Source organism: Canis lupus, chromosome 7 (assembly GCF_048164855.1).
Source record: "Canis lupus baileyi chromosome 7, mCanLup2.hap1, whole genome shotgun sequence".
NCBI lineage: Eukaryota > Metazoa > Chordata > Mammalia > Carnivora > Canidae > Canis > Canis lupus.
In genome coordinates, this window is record NC_132844.1 from 52,797,881 (window position 1) to 52,815,557 (window position 17,677).

General features: G+C 41.3%; 1 protein-coding gene across 1 annotated transcript in view; it reads left to right on the forward strand.

The window, feature by feature from the left end:
- The first annotated feature begins 14,881 nt into the window (after nt 1–14,881).
- The window catches only part of PKHD1 (PKHD1 ciliary IPT domain containing fibrocystin/polyductin), a 471,902-nt gene continuing 469,106 nt past the window's right edge, over nt 14,882–17,677 (forward strand). Inside the window, exon 1 of the mRNA XM_072832682.1 lies at nt 14,882–15,049. The gene's annotated coding sequence lies outside the window, so the exon portion shown is untranslated. The remainder of the gene's footprint in view (nt 15,050–17,677) is intronic.

A 17,677-nucleotide genomic window follows, 5' to 3' on the forward strand; every position in this document is an offset into this window, starting at 1 on the left:
ACTGGAGCCAGCACACCTTTTTTTTGACCACCTCTTTGTAGAAGCATACTTAGACACATGGGGTCTTCCCGGCTTAGAGTTCCATGAGAAGAGTCCTATTTGTAGGAAATAGTGGTGGCATTTCATTACCTACTTCTCAGAATGTCTGTAAGCTCTTGCATTTGTCCTATATGCCAGGACTTTTAAGATCAAATATCTCTGCTCCTAGCCCATCTCTTAAGCTCTTTGGTAAATAAAGGATGCACTAGTAATCAGAAGGGTAGACGTGGACCAGGCACCTAGTCCTGGAGATGATGAAACTCTACCAAACTATAGAAAAAGCAATTTCTGAAATCCCAACTGGTGTTTGTGGAATACGTTGCTTCTCTCAAATTAACATACTGGGGCTTTTTGCATTTAACTCTACATCAGATGAGATGAGAAAACATTCTCCTAGGTACTTACTCTCAACATTATACTGTGACACTACTTCATTTTGACACCAGATGTGCAGGTTTTCCCAACATTAAGCCATTCTGTTATACCAGCGGGGTGTCCTACAATTTAACTCAGTTCTAATACTATTTATCTGGAGACAGTATCAGATCCCACAGGTTAAGGCATCAGTCCCACAAGGCTGCTCCCACATTAGATGCCAATTGCAAATCCAGGTTATTACCTGTAGTTCTGACCAACTGGCTATAAATCAGAAGTTCCCGTGATCCCCTCTTCAGGCTCAATTAATTTGCTAGAGTGGCTCACAGAACTCAAGAGAAACATTTCACTTACTAGATTACCAATTCATTATAAAGGGACATAACTCAGAAGCAGTCAGACGGAAGAGGCGCATAGGGCAAGCATGTGGGAAGGAGCAGAGAGCTTCCATGTCCTCTCTGAGGGCACCTCTCCCCTACACCTCCACCAACTCAGAAACTACCTGAACTCTGTTTTTTTGGGGTCTTATGGATGCTTCATTGCTTAGGCATGACTGATTAAATCCTTGACTACTGTGATTGAACTCCATCCTCAGCCCCACTCCCATTCCTGGACATCAGGAGAGTGGGGCTGAGAGTTCCAACCCTCTAATCAGAAGATTGGTTCCCTTGGAAACCAGCCCCCATCCTTAGGAGTTTTTGAAAAATTATCTCATTAACATAATCAGATGTAATTGAAAGAGGTTTGTTATGAATATCAAATGATCTTTATTGCTCTTACTACTGTGGACATTCCAAGGATATTAGGAGCTCTGTGCCAGAAATGGGAAGAAAACCAAATATGTATTTCTTTTTCTTAAAAAAATTATTTATTTATTTTAGAGAGAGTCCATGAGTGGGCAGAGGGAGAGAGAGAATCCCAAGTGGACTCCACACTGAGTACAGAGGCTGACTCGGGGCTTGATCTCACCACCTTGAGATCATGACCTGAACTAAAACCAAGCCTCAGACGGTCAACCGACCAAACCACCCAGGCACCCCTCAAATATATGTTTCTTGTTACAAATCACAATATTACACCAGAAATTCCCAAGAATGTTCAGAAATCCTAGTTGCAGGCAAAATGATAGATCTGTGATGAAATTGTTGTGAGATACTGGAACATCTTAAGTAGGATTCCTTTCTGCAGGACTTCTCAGAGCCTTTAATAACTCAATCTACTTTGTAAGTCTTTATGAGAGGGGATAGTTCTTAGCATTTTCCAAACTTATTTGTCTGCAGAACTTGTTTTTTTATGGATTTATATGTGTATTTATATGTCTTTCTAAATTATTCAGATGTGCAAAATATACTTTCTAAGACTCCTTCAAATGAAAGAAGTTGCTCTAATGCTGCTCTGTGAGGTTGATTGGTGTGTAGATATTTTGGGCTAGACTGGGCACTGAGATGCATGAAATTTCACATTTTGAATGCCTATCTTTTCCTGATAGGTATTTGCTCACAGCAGTCTGGTTCTGTGTTTATCTTCAAGGGTTCAATAGTGCCCCCCAGTGGGTCCAGTTAGATCCTGGCTTTTCTGTGCAATAGTCCTATGACCTTGGCAGTTTCTACAAAACAAAGTCTTTTAAAGTCCCAAAAAAGATAATACTGTTATCATACAGGATATCATTTAAACAATAATATGACACAATAATATGAGCTTGTTTTGGAACAATAATATTAAGCTCAACAAAATAAGAATAATTCACGATCTTACGGCTCAAAAATCAACTATTAATCTTTAGACATTCATATCCTTCTAGTCATCTTTATTTATATGTATACATAAAAATACATATCTCTCCTGCTCCTAAGTGAAAAAGTTTTTTTCTAGCTTGTGTGTGTGTGTGTGTATTCATTTAAACATCATTTTGAATATTTTTGGTCCTTTTAAAAGAGGCAGGAGGGGACACTTGAGTGGCTCAGTGGTTGAGCATCTGTCTTTGGCTCAGGGTGTGATCCTGGGGTCCTGGGATAGAGTCCCACATTGGGTTCCCCATGGGGAGCCTGCTTCTCTTTCTGCCTACGTCTCTGCCTCTCTCTGTCTTTCATGAATAAATAAATAAAAATCTTTAAACAATAAAGGAAGCAGGAGGAGAGAGAGGGTGAAGTATTGATGGAGTAACTCAGGAGCTAAGTAGCTTGCTATGTTTTATGGGTAATTGCATCAATGTCTTCCAAGAGAAACACACTTTATTTTTTTTAATTAATTAATTAATTTATTTAATTTTTTTAAAAATTTTTTATTGGTGTTCAATTTACTAACATACAGAATAACCCCCAGTGCCCGTCACCCATTCACTCCCACCCCCCGCCCTCCTCCCCTTCTACCACCCCTAGTTCATTTCCCAGAGTTAGCAGTCTTTACGTTCTCCCTTTCTGATATTTCCCACACATTTCTTCTCCCTTCCCTTATATTCCCTTTCACTATTATTTATATTCCCCAAATGAATGAGAACATATAATGTTTGTCCTTCTCCGACTGACTTACTTCACTCAGCATAATACCCTCCAGTTCCATCCACATTGAAGCAAATGGTGGGTATTTGTCATTTCTAATGGCTGAGGAATATTCCATTGTATACATAAACCACATCTTCTTTATCCACTCATTTTTCGTTGGACACCGAGGCTCCTTCCACAGTTTGGCTATCGTGGCCATTGCTGCTATAAACATCGGGGTGCAGGTGTCCCAGCGGAGAAACACACTTTAATGGCACCCAAAGACAGCTTTCCTGGCTGTGTCAGTTTCCTGTGGCTGCTGTAGCAGTACCACAAACCTAGGAACTTAAAACAATATGGATTTATTATCCTACAGCTCTGTGGCTCAGAAGTCCAAAATCAGTCTCATGGACCAAAGTCATGGTGTTCTTAAAGCCGGTCCCTTCTGGAGGTTCTGAGGGGATCATCTGTGTCCTTGTCTTTTTCAGCTTCTAAATGCCACCTGCATGCCTTGGCTCATGGCCCCTTTCTCAGGTCATGTCAACTTGGCTTCCATTGTCACTTCTCCTACTACTGACTCTGGTCCTCCTTCCCCTTCTATAAGGACTCTTGTGATTACATTTGGCCCACATGGACAGTCCAGGAGAAACTCCCCATCTCAGGATTCTTTTTGAAAAAAGTAATTTTATTTATTTACTTGACATAGAGAGAGGAGAGTGAGAGAGCGAGTGTGCATAAGCAGGAGGAGTGGGAGAAAGAGAAGCAAGCTCCCTGCTATGTAGGGCTCAATCCCAGGACCCTAGGATTATGACCTGAGCCAAAGGCAGACACTTAACTGAATGAGCCATTCAGGTGTCCCCCATCTTTGAATTCTTAAGCACATTTGCAAAGTCCCTCTTGGTGTGTAGGGGAGTATAGTTCCCTACTATGAAAACAGGTTCCAGGGATGAGAATGTGGGTATCTTTGTGGGGAGAGTGTTATTCAATCAATTCAGTCTACCACACTGGCTTTTTCTTTCTTCTACTGCTTCTTATTTTATTTTTTTACAACTTCAGGTAAGAATTATATATTTTTTATTTTCTGGAAATCATGGTCTCTAAAGGCTTGGATTAATCTGATAAAGATGAGATTTTGTCAGAAGGTGGCAGTAAGTCAAATAAAGCTCTCTTGCATCACCTGCCTTGGCTGAAAGTCGCACTTCTGGGATTGACATAAAGGGTTTGGCCATCTATGCACAGGGTTAGGGGGAGCAGACAACTGAGCATTCTTGGCATGGTTCAGAGCTGGAGTCTAGAAGTCGTTGTGTACCATCCCTTCCATGCTGTATTTGAGAACTTAGCATTTCAGAGTGTTCCTGCCACGTCTCTGGTTTGGCTGTGTGCCCCCTTTGAAGCTCTGTAGCAGTTGCTGTCCATAAATAAGGCATGCCCGGCACCATCAAAGTTCTGAGATGAAGGGCATGACTCACAAGAACACTGGAAGTGCAGGGCAATGTTAGGGAGCCATCCTGGTTTCATTCGTCTTCGCCCACCTCCCCTCTATCCTCCCACCTCCAACTTTGTGTAAAAAATACATGAAGGCCCCAGAGAGAATAATCAAAGCTCTGTCACACTTGGCAGACTCTCTCCTGCTTCCCTTTAATGAGAAGGAAGAGGGAAGAAATGAGCATTTGGATAAGAGCCCAGTAGCCAACATCAGTTCAAACTTTTCCTGAGCCGCGGTGCCTCCTGGATGACCCTCTGGGTGGTAACGCTAATGATAACTGCATTTATGGGGGCTCACTTCTGACTCGACTATGCTAGGTTTTCTCTTCTCATCCTTATGACATCCCCCTGGAGTTGAAGTGTAAGAATTTCCATTTCACAGTTGAAAAGTCAGGGCTGCAGGGAGGTGAAGCAGTGCTTTCCCCAATTTTTCACTCCTAGGCACACCATAGACAGTGGTAACATTTGAACTTTACCCTGAGGGAAAATGATAGAGATGCTCAGAGTAAAGGTGGTGGGCCTTGGCCTCCAGGTGCTGAGGTACTATCCGCAGTGTGCTGAAGTGGGTGAGACCTCAGCATACCTTAATTTTCCCAAGACTCCAAGGCTCAAAAGTTGTAGATTGGAAGCCATGTTTGTATGATTCTTGAGTCCAGATTCCTTTGTGTGTGTGTGTGTGTGTGTGTGTGTGTGTGTGTGTGTGTGAATACTAGGCTCTCTGGAAGCATCTCGACTAAAATAACCACTTTGTCTTTAATTTATCTTCTCCTTCCAGTTATCTTATCTTGCTGCCTGTCTCAGGTCAGGTTCCCAAGAAGCAGAGCCTGTGCCATCCTTGGGCAAGGTGCTTTTTAATACGTGACCGCAGGAGATAATGTGTAAAGAAATGCGGTTGAGGATCCTGCAAGGCAGGCAAAGATGTGGTTGAGCCTGATGGGGGAGCTCTGGAATACCACAGTACCACAAAGCCCTTTTAAATCCAGAACTGGCCTTTTGAACTCCACATCCATCAGTCAGTGGCTTTGGGCTGCTTTGGGAGGAGGGTGTAATATCCCAGGCATTCCAGGCAAGGTGGCTCCCCGGGCTGTGGGGTGGGCACAGCTACAAGGGAACCTACACTCACAGCAGCAGGGGGACAGGTGCACCAGCCTGGGATCTGAGTTGGGCATCACCAGCCTCTACCTCATGTCTCGGTCATCAGACAACCTTTTGTCCAACAGCCCAAATAGAAACGCCAGGCTCATCGCTGTTATTTCTTTCTGTTACATTATGTCACTGGTTAAGTTCTCTTGAATCTATATTAGAAATGCCTTTCAGGGTGCCTGGGTGACTCAGTTGGTTAAGCATCTGTCTTTAGCTAAGGTCATGATCTCAGAGTCCCAGGATCGAGTCCCATGTCGGGCTCCCTGCTCAGTGGGGAATCTGCTTCTCCCTCTCCCTCTGCCCCTCTCCCTACTTGTGCTCTCTCACTCATTCACTCTCTCTCAATAAACAAATAAAATTAAATTTAAAAAAAAGAAAAAAGAATTCCTTTCAAACTTGTTCTTCTCTGGCTATTGCTGGAGTTCAGGCAACCACTATTTTCCTATTAGTCCATTTTCCTTGAATCATTCCCAAGACCTCATCACATCTCTTCCAGCATCCATTTTCTTCTCCACCGGCCTACACAGATGCCAGTTATTCTTTGTGTCAGTTGATGTCATTTGATGGCCTGAAAAGGATTGGCAGCTTTCCAAAGCCTATAGGATAAAATGATTGTTTCTGTAGCATGGCCAAAAATGCTCTTCACAATTTGGCCCATCCCACCTGTCTATCTGTATCTCTCGCAATCTCCTAGGGCACCTCTGGGTCACACAGAAATGCTCATTTTCCCCAGACATCCACTAAGTTTTTGTTGGATGAATTAATGAATGAAGACTAATGGTTTTGTACAGAGATTCACAGTTCAGGTTAATATGGATAGTTTGTCTCTTTCTGAGGGACTATTTGAAAACCAGGATACCAGGACTGGAAGCTCTGTTTTTAATTCCAAGTTTGAAACGTGTTACCATGGCATAGACTCTACTTTCTCATATGTTCCATTTGTTTTAACTTAAAATAATTCCATGAGTGTCTTATCTGATTAAGGTTTATTTTCTTGCAGGGCACCTGGGGGCCTCAGTTGATTAAGCATCCTACTCTTGATTTCTGCTCAGGTTGTGATCTCAGGGTCTTGAGATTGAGCCCTGTGTGGGGCTCTAGGCTGGGTGTGGAGCCTGCTTGAGAGTCTCTCCCTCTCCCCACTCATGCTTTCTCCCTCTCTTGCTCACTCTAAAAAAAAAAAAAAAAAAGGTTTATTTGCTTGCTTGCTTCTTAAATATGAAAAAGTTGGAGATTATTCTATAATGATCAGAATTTTGGCTATTTTGAATCTGCACAGTCTCTGCTTCTGCCCCAGCAACGAAACCATTCTGCTTAACATATTTTAGGGGTCCAAACATGGTTATCAATGTCTAAATTGAAAAGATAAAGAGAAATAATTTATTTCTCAAGGCGATGCTATTGGTATGTACAGGTAATAACAAAATAAAGAGCCAAATATAATAATTTCCCTGCAGCTTTGGTGAGGAGTGGGTGAGCCTGGGCGAGTTTTCCAGGGTGTGAAATTAAGAAGAAGGTGGGAAATGCTGCCCAAAGGTGAGTGTGGGTCCAGTACCACATGAGCCACCCCAATGCAGCATTATTTTGAAGTGGGCTAGAGGGTGAAAAGCAGGTCTGAGTTAAATAAATCTGTGACCACAGACAGATGTACAAAGAGAACAGGTTTGTGGGGACTGAGGAGGGTCTTTGCCTCAGGTTTAGGGAGCTAGCCGAAGCTGGATCAGGTCACATTGCACCTTTCTTTTTTTCAATGATCTTTTTCTCTATGTATCAACCTGCTTTTTAGAAAAGTTAATTTGCAATGTTAATTTTTTTCAAAAACAAAGATCTTTTGTTTCTTTTCTCTGTACATATAGCTGTAATGTTCATGGCAGTTTAGCTGTTGGATGGGACCACAGAAATCTCTGAGAAAGCACAGGGCTGAGGTTTGGATGTCCACACCACACCGATAAGTTTCAATGTCCATACATTTAAACCTTCCACTGCTGCCTCTACCCAAGACTAGCTGACCCTGCCCTAGTTCTGCAGCTTTCTTTTACTTTGTTTCTCAGTATATAGCTTTCAACCTTACTTTTGAATTTCCTTTTTAAAGAAAGTCTTTCTCCTCTGTCCATCTGTAGAAATCTCACCCATCCTTTCACATCCCACATAGGTGTCAGCTGCTCCAAAGGCCTCCCTGAAGTGATTACTCTGGATCTATCACTCATTCTTCTTCTATGGTGTTTCCAACATCCTGCCTTATGTTGCCTTGTTTGTAAGTGTTCTATTTTTTTCTTTCAAGTAGATTGAAAGCTTCTGAGGGCAGAAGTTACATTGTGGCCCTCACATCACAGGTACTCCATCAACATTTACTTTTTTTTGCTTAATGGGATTGAGTTAGAGTTAGAAGTTATGAATTCAATTTCTTCATTAAGTGAGAAACCAACAAATGCAATTAATGACAGCACATTTTCCTTATAGGGCTAGTTCTTCAGGACTGCTGCTGAGTGTCTGTCTGCATTGGGATATTCATGTGGGCTAGGAAAGAAGTTTCTTTCTAAGTGTATCTCATTCCACGAAGTCAGCCCTAAGACCACCTTATGCATTGGTGCCTATTGGTCCTCACAGCAGAAGGCATATACCAAATTCAGTTGGAGAAACACATGGGGGTCTGTGATCCAGGGATTTGGGTTTCTAGTCCTTATTACACATGAATTAACTGTGACTTTAGAAGAGCTTGCTTCATATTTCTGAGAGTCACAGTGAGTACAATAGCCATTGGACTGTAGTAAGGATTATATGAGTTAATGTGTGAAAAGAAAAGAAAATCTTGAAAAAGTAAAAAAAAAAAATTAGGCATTATTTTAGGATATGAATGTTCCCAGCATGATGTGTCTCAGTGCCTCAGACATAGTCTACATAGCAAATGTGTTACTGTAAATCTTATTCATGGTCTGTGACTTTATTAATTTATCTATTCATCTGTCCATCCATCCATTTGTTCATCCACTATTTCCTTTATTGAATACTTACAGTTTATCACATATGATGTACCAAAATAAATAGGCTTACTCAGCATATGGTGAGCCTGGGTGCCCCACCTGTGGAAGACTAGCTAGCATTCAGACTAGTGTTCAAGGGCAGTAGTGCTCCCCCTGACAGATTACTCAAGGTCAGGATGAAGCGTGGTTCAGAAACCTGATTGGCCAGCATAGCAAGGACTCTCTGCTTCTCAGGTGAGTTTTAATTCACTGAATCCTAAGTGACTGCTCAGTTATCATCCAATGCTCATTGATTTGCTCGTGATAAGGCAGATCCTGGCTGGCGTAGCTCTCCTTTTACACCTGTACCCCAGAGCCAAAATATATGCTTGGTGGCATGGAATCAGTCCTGGGGACTGGATATAGGATTTGAATGTTTCAGGGCATCCGGTACTACCTGATGCAACTTTCTCTACACGAAGTGGAACACATTAAGATGGACTGGATTTTTTAAAATATACTTTTATTTTTAAATAGTATAAAAGGCAAGAAATTACAAAAATCAGAGTTCCTATGTACCCTTCATCCAGCTTTCCATAAGGGTAACATCGTACACAACTATAGAACCTTTATAAAACTAGGAAATTAACATAGATACAATGATTTTTAACTCAACTGCATGCTTTATTCACATTTAACCTGGTCTGGATTTTTTTTAACAAATAGAAATAAGGTGCAAACTATGAGATACACCTGAAGTGTTATTAAAAAAGCAATAATAAAGATTTGATGAGCATGATTGAAGGCTTTGACTAGAGCAAAAGAAATCCATTTCACCTCCATCAATAATGATGTATACAGAGTTTAATACATCAATAATAATTATTTAAATATAATCAGATTAAGTGCTACAATGAAGAAAAAAGATTTAACAAGTATACAGAATGGAGGAACTCATCTGGTCTTGGAGGAAAGCTTGGGGGGATAGTCATTTGGAGATCTTAGGATGAGTAGAAATTAACAGTCAGGTAACAGGAGTACAGAGTGGTTCTTAATTCAGAGTTTAGAAGATCACGTAAGTGTTTATCCCTGGACCCACCTATTTCTAAGCTTCTTAGGGCTGATTCTGGTTACTATTGCTTCATAACAAACCACCCTACAAGTAGTGGCATTAAACAGCAGATTTATTGTAGTCACAGATTCTGTGAATCAATGCTTTGGAAAAGGCATAGCAGGGAAGGCTTGTCTCTAATACACCATGTGTGAGGCCTCTGATAGGAAGATTCAAAGGTTGGCAGTGACTGGATGCCCAGGGTCTGGAATGGTGTGAAGGCCCATTCACTCATGCGTGTGATGTCTGGAACTGCAAATTGGAGTACCTACAAGAGGTGTCTCTATGTGGCTTGGCTTCCTCCCAGCGTGGCAGCCCCAGAGTAGATGGGAGTTCTCACAGGGGTGACTCAGAGCTCTGAGCGTAAGTAAGCGTTCCAACATACAAGGCAAAATTGCATTGTGTTTTCTGACTTAGCTTTGTAAGTCAGGCCGCATCATTTCTGACACCTTCTATTAGTTTTAAGTGAGTAACAAGCCCCTCCGCTTCAGGGGGAGGGAGACGTGGACTCTGCTTCCAGTGAGGTAGCTGACAGAGAATTTGTGACCATTTTTGTAGAACTGCCACATTACATATCTTCACAAGTAGGCCATCTGAATGGTGTTCTTTAGATGACTAGCCATAAATCTCACTGAGCAATTTGATCCATTATCTTGTTGTTTTTATTGTTGAATTCTGAAGGCAATCTTCTTTCTAGGTTTTTGGAATCCTGTCCTTTTGATCACCTGTATGTCCCTCATAGTAAGTATTGCACTCTCTGCTGTTTTATCAGCTGTGTAACATTTGCCAGGGAAGGGGCAAGTGCTTTTTTATCTTTCAAACAGTTTCCTCTAAGATATAGAACTTGACAGTATCAGAATATTCTGCTGCTAAAGCAAGCACTCCACTGGGCCGCAGAAATGTCTGACTTCAGTGTCACTCATCATTTTAAAATTAAGCATGAGATACACTTCTGAAATCTCAGCTGGGCTTCTGGACTCAGAGAGTAACATGGTACCACACTAGAAAAAAATTAATTGCTTCCGTGTTGTTGCTCCCTGCTGGTATGATTTATTTTAAATTCCACTGAACCCAGGGAGAAGGAGCTTTCCTGTAATTCAGAAACTGACATGTGCTATTTCGCCCACATCTCTCACAGATGCTCCAAATTCAGAGCAAAGGATGTTTCGGCAGTCTGGAAGATGTTGGATATTGCAACATCTATTTTATCCGACAGGACAAGGATCGAGTTACTCCACATAAGTACATTTTATGAGCAACTGAAGTCTACCCCCTTCCAGTGCCAATGTATTTTTATAAAATATTTAATTTTTCTAGAATAAGGTCGAACATGTACTATACTCATTTCCCCATTTTCTTACATGCAGCATGATCAACTGTCTTGCTTTGTCTGGGACTTGCCCTGTTTTAACATCAGAAGTCTCACATTCCAGGAAAGGTCCTAGCTGGGATAAACTGGAAGAGGTGGCCACCCTCCACTTAGATATACACTTAATTTCACTACTTTCCAATTGCTGGGTTTGGTTGGTATGAACATTCAGCTGTGTTGAATGTTATAATCCAATGATGCCCTCAGGGTGATTGAGGCATATCACTATGTGTCTTCAAACCCTATGATGTTAGAGTCGCTAGTCAGCTCTGCTCATTTCTTTGAGGAACTATCTACAGTTCAATGTCACTTCCAAGTGTGCAGCTTTATAAGCTACTGTTCAATGTCACTCCCAAATGTCCAGCTTTGTAAGCTGTTTTTGCCTGTGCCCCACAGGGGCCTTGTTGGTTTTCAGGATTCTCATTGAGATGATGGAGATCACTACAGTCTGGCTTCTGGATAAGTGGGGTCATTGTTATCAAAATAATTTAGTGAGCAAAACTGACTTAAGACAGAGGCAATAATGACAAATTACTTTTGAATAATTTTATTTAGTGGGAAAGAAAATTTTCTGAAGAAATTATGAAGCAGGTATGTCACCTGTAACTTAGACCCTCTGGTGGAACAGATTTGTTTCCCCCCAAATTGGAATGCCTGTATTCATTTATCTTTAGGATCTCAATTTACTTAGGAGTATGATATTAAACCAGAGAGAATATCATTGCTTTAGTTTTGTTTTGTTTCTCCATGGAGAAGGGATACCAGGAAGACTTGAGGAAAAGGAAGGAGGATAAGGGGTCTATTTTAGACAGGTGGAAGAGGAATTGCCTGGGGAGGATTCTTCCAACACAGAAATAGCATAGCAGGGCCATAGCTCCATGGCTGGTCACATAGGACCTGTCCCTGGAGAATGACAGCAAAGTTTGCTTCAGAGCTCCTCTTCCTCATACTTCATCTAAGTAAGATGAAGTTCTTACTTAGACTAAGGGGCCATGTGAATGTCCTGCTCCATGCTCTGCCTCTGCCTTCTATCAGAAACATGTGCGTAATTTGAAGAGCATATAAAAACCAAGTTCGATGGAGAGAAAGCAAAAAAGCAAAATGCACTGAGCATTCTCGGTTTCTACTTAAAACCTAGTTTTGGCTTTTGCGGCCTTCATCTACTCAGTGTTTTTTCTCAGATGGATTTACAAGGCATTCCTGTATGTTTTATTATGCCTACACTGTATAAGGTACAGTGTAAAATGTTCTCTGGGTACAGAGAAATAAAGATAATTATTTTCCTTAAGAAATGCAGCATCTGGTCTGGAAATGACATGTATAGCTCAAATGTTGCCAGGCATCACCAGCCTGTGCATATTCATGAGGTCACATTTACAATAGCATCTAATTTTTGATGACTTGGAACTCTACATTTTCCCATTTGGGAAATTAGTTATCTCTTAGAGCTTATATGTCAGTTAGGTTTCCAGTAGGAAGCAGATGGACATTCAGCCTGAAAAAATAATAAAGGAACTATTCTAAGAGATGTGACCAAGGCTTAGGAGAAGCAATAAAGGATGGTGTGGTACGTGCAAACTAGCAACAATAGGAGCTGTTAGTCTTGGGCCTGAAGGGACAAAGAGAAGGGCTACCAGAACTTGCAGAGTGTAGGGAGAAAGAGAGGCTACATGAAAAGGGTACCCTATCAGAAGCTAAGATTAGCTGGGAAGTAACTGGGGGAAATACACCCCTTTATCAAATCTTGCCCCTCTGCACCTCCCCCTGGGCTCCTGGTACTGTCCTCCATTTGTGAAATCAACCAGAAGCCAATGGGCAAGGAAGACCACTGGCATAGTCCACACAGGTCACCCTTCCAGGGCACAGAGCAGGGTGGAGAAGGATAGAGAGTAGATCTGGGGGGTCAGATGGAAGATCTTAAACACACTGATTTCAGAAAGTTCCTAAGATGATACTCCCTTGTTCTTCTTTTGTTCTGGCTTCCTCTGTTTAAGAACCACAGCCTACAAAATGACCTAGGATTTTCACCACTGACTGACACTTCTGCTGAGGTGACTAATAACATGTCTGAAGTTCTTGCCAATGTGTTTTCTTCCAGTGTACCTGTGTTAGTCTGAGTCCTCTGAGAAATAGATGCTAAGACAGGATTAAATGCAAGGACTTTACTAGGGGAACTGCTAAAGAGAGAAAACAGGGATGAGCTGGCAAGGCTGGGAGAGTTGTCAGACTGACCCTAAGTGAAGGAGAGGTGGATAGAAGTATCTTAGGCTGCTATCTAATCTAAGGAAGGTTCTGCAAGATTGTTGGGGAGCCTTCAAGCCAAAGACCTTATGAGAGGAGTCCTATACCTTGCTAGGCCTGTCCCATTCACTCCTTGGTTGGGAGCAGCCTATAGAGTGTGGCCTTGGCCAAATGTGGTGATGAACTTCAGGACACAACAGCTAGACCCTTATTTGATTATATTTTCCATAATTGGGGATCTGTAAAGTGCTTTCTCATGGGCCCCCCTCCCCCCACTTCCCAAAGCTGCTAGTCCCCAGGAGTTCAGAGTGATGTTAGAATCCAATAGAAAAGGGTCAGAGAATGACTTTCTCCCTTGACCTCCCTGAGTTTGTTTCATAGCCCTGAACAAAAATTTCTGTGCCAAGGTTTCATAAACTCTCATAGACATGGCTTCCTGTAGGATGGTGTCAATGTCTGGGAGTGGGCATGGCTACCTGTGTTGAGGTGGCAGGGGAACAAGGGTCAGGCTGCCTTCTGAGGAACATTTGTTTTCAACATTGAGTCACAGACCTGAGCTCAAGACTTTATTTAGATTTTCTCTATGAGAGGGAATTTGGCGTATGTTTAGATGTCTAGAGATTGTGTTTGCTTGGCAGACTTAGATCTGTACCTAGATTTGAGGCTCTCAGGTGGACCCGGGAACTCACAAAGGGGAGTACTTGATGGTCCCCAAGCTTCAGGTGGTATATTACTCCCTGTAGAGTTACTCCAAGGTCTTAGAGCAGTAAATGGCTCATTTCTCTTCATTTCTTTAACAGTAGAGCTTGATTGCCCACCAGGAGGCTCGTAAAGCACAGAAGCCAAAGTTATTAGGATTCTTTTGATTAAGAATGGAGAAGCAAATCCACCCATAGGAAAAATGGGGTGCTTTTGAATAAAATCTTGACAGTAAGGCTGGCCAGAAGAATTACAAATATCTATTTTAGGCTATTTACCCAAGAATAGATGAGATTAATTTTTGGAAACCTTTAGCAATAAAGAAGCTGGTGATGTATATTGGAATGGATGGTAGGACAGAAACAGAGAGGTCAGACATGAACCAATGAAAAAAGTGCCTGGTGTTGACTTCCTGGACCTATTCTCTGATTCTTTATCAGGAGTCAAACCAATGACTGAGACCCATGGTCTTGGTCCTACTAGAAGCTGGTGAGTAAAGGTCAAGGACCTCATCTTCTTGGTCAAGAAAGTGTGGTCAGAAGGGAGGGAGGAAAGTACAACAAAGAGGGCTAATGTGCCCTTTCTTAGGATGACTTTGAATAAATTACTTCTTTTTTCTGTTTCTCTAGCCCCACACCCCTGTAGGGAGAGTGTCAGCCCATAGCAGGGAACTCACAAATCATTCCTCTTGATGAAAAGAGGACTAGCCCTCCATTGGCCCTTTGTCTTGGGCCCTGTGTTTGGTCACTGACTTACTGGCAAATTCTTTCAATCACTGAATGCCTGTTTGTCTCACTGGGTGGACTTTTACTTAAAATTCTTGTCTGGGGCACATGCAGTAAGTGGAGAAAAATGTAAGACAGTCTTTGGTCATTAATAAAAGTCCCCGTGGTAAAAGCCTAAGTAGCTTGTGTTAATCATTAAACTCGCCCTATGGTCACTTCTGAACTTTTATTTTGGTGCATTTTTGGCCAGGACACAAACGAGTTAGGTGAGTTACAGTCCAACACGAGGGGTTACCTGTACAGTAGCTACAGGCTGGGCTCTAACCAGATAACATGGCCATGGGTTCTTATCAGAGATAAATGAGGTTATTTAGAAAGGAAAGATCATCTCTCCCATGAGTTACAACGAGACAGAAGCAGAAAAGGTAAGTGCAATTCAGAAATGTCTCTGCTCTCCATTCTCTAGATACTGTACTTCTTGCCAATGTCCTGGTGAACAAAAGGAAATGGAGGATCCATATTAGCAACCTTACTGCTCTGTCTCTGAGTTCCAGAGGGGAAGGTGACAAGGAGGGAAGAAAAGAGGAAGGGGAGGAATGGGAGCAGAGAAAGACAAAGTGAGAAGAGGACCAAAAGCACACAGCTCTTGTTTGGTTGGAAATTCTCTGGTTAAGAGAATTAAGTGGAGGCTGACTTTATCCTTAGGAAGAGTAAGTAGATTCATCATGTTGAGAAAAATTACACTTATTATTGATTTGATTGCTCCATTCTAGAGGAAAAGATGCAGGTCTGAGGATAGAACTTTAAGAAAACCAATGTGTTAAGTATTTACTTCTGTTGTTCCGAACTAGGAAGCAGAAAATATTAAAATCATGCAGTCAGATTGAAAATAGACTCTCCCGTGCTGAGGATATTCCATTGGGTGTAATAGGCAAGTCAGATCCTGTTCTTTTGACTGAGTAGCAAATACTCCTGGGTACCTTTCCCTATGCAGTAGATGTATTTCTGAACATCGGATGTTTTAAAATAGAATTCTATTCCAAATAGTCGTAAAAATGTAGAGAATTTTGCAGCTTATAGGAACACTTGTTGAATCCACTTGGATATCATAAATCTCCCTTCATAAATGTTAAGTAGCCTCCATTCCTATCCCACCTGCTGGGGACTTGAAGGCACATACTCAGATTGTTTCTGTTTTACTAACTCCTAGCACAGTGCCTAGCATATACTAGGAATATAATAAATGTTTGTGGAGCTTAATTAAATATAGATTATTTCATATATTGGGTTATCTTAATCAGGACATTCCTCTAAGTTCATTCTAAGTTCCAAGCAGATATTCTTTTATCTGGGAGTTTTTTGTGGCTTTTATATTTTCTGAAATGGTATAACTATTTTTGCTAGTCTCAGTGTTTTCTTAAAAATGTAAATTAGACATATATTTAGTAATATACACATTTAATTCTGTAAAATTTTAAAACTTGTTATTATTTTTAAATTTAAATTTTAATTCCAGTATAGTTAACATACAGTGTTATATTAGTTTCAGGTGTACAATATAGTGATTCACAATTTTGCATATTACTCAGTGCTTATCAAGATGAGTGTACTCTTAATCCCCTTCACCTACTTCACCCATCCCCCCACCCAACTCCCCTCTGGTAACCATCTGTTTGTTCTCTGTAGTTAAGAGTCTGTTTTCTGGTTTGTCTATTTCTTTCCCTTTGTTTAGTTTTATTTCTTAAATTCCACATATGAGTGAAATCATATGGTATTTATCTTTTTCTGACTGGCTTATTTTGCTTAGCATTATATTCTCTAGGTCTATCCATGTTGCTGATGGCAAGATTTCATACTTTCTTATGGCTGAGTAATATTCCATTATATATATGCCACATATTCTTTATATATTGATCTATCAGTGGACACTTGGGTTGCTTGCACAATTTGGCTATGGTGAATAATGCTGCAATAAACATAGGGGTGCTTATATCCTTCCAAATTAGTGTCTTTGTATTCTTTGGATAAATATCCAGTAGAATTTTTGTAACTTTTAGAAAACTTCAGTGTCAATATATTTCAGAGGATTTTGTCTGTCCTCTGACTTGGGTATGCCAGGAGGGGGTGGGGGAGCTCAGCAGCCTCTGTAGAGCAGTCATTAAGATGTTATCTAAGGCATATGGCTTTTTAGCTGGACTTCCATGGATTCTGCTCATCTTACATGTGTGAAAGCCATTTCTTTCAGATTAGGTAAACCAGGCATAGAGTTTTAAAATATATATTCACCAATTAGAATTTACTGAATACTATGTGGGACCTTTGCATAGAGATGATTGTGGAAATAGAAGAATGGGCTGTAGACCTCTTTGAAGAATGAATAATTTAAAAGAAGAAGTGTATGTGCCACCCTGTGGCAGAGAGAAGAAATGAATATTTGCTGCAGTGGGCTGTCTGCTGTGGGGAGTTTGGCCAGATTACCGATGTCCAATTACAGGTGGAAGCTAAAAGTTAGAAATTGGAAGAAGAGCTCACATTAGAGAAAGATGTCCAGGTGTCCACTACTCTGCTGGCTCTGTGGCTGACAGACAAGGTGGAAGAGCAGGATAATAATAAGGATAATAAGGATAATAAGTTGGAGAACTTTGTGTGCTTTTTTGCAAAGCTAGGAGGGCACAAAATGCCATGGATTAAGATGCCAGCACTTATGACAAAGCCTGATTGGGATCCTAAGAGGTGGAATCCCTGTGGAAGTGAGGAGAGCAAGGGGGAGGATGTTGAGGGGGATGTTGTGAAACAAAGTGACCCATGACATCCTACCTCTGATACAAAGGAAAGCAAAAGCACAGCAACAGCAACCCCAGCCAGCTGGAGCAGCCACCAGTTCAGGAAACACTCAGGATGAGAGAACATACTCTACTACTGAATTTATTGATACAGATGCCAAATTCCAGCAAAGGATAAGTATTCAGGCATGGTTAGTGTGGCAATGGGATAGATACAGGAGGCCGTGTCATTTCTCTGAACAGGCAGGAGACAGAGAAGATGAGCAATGT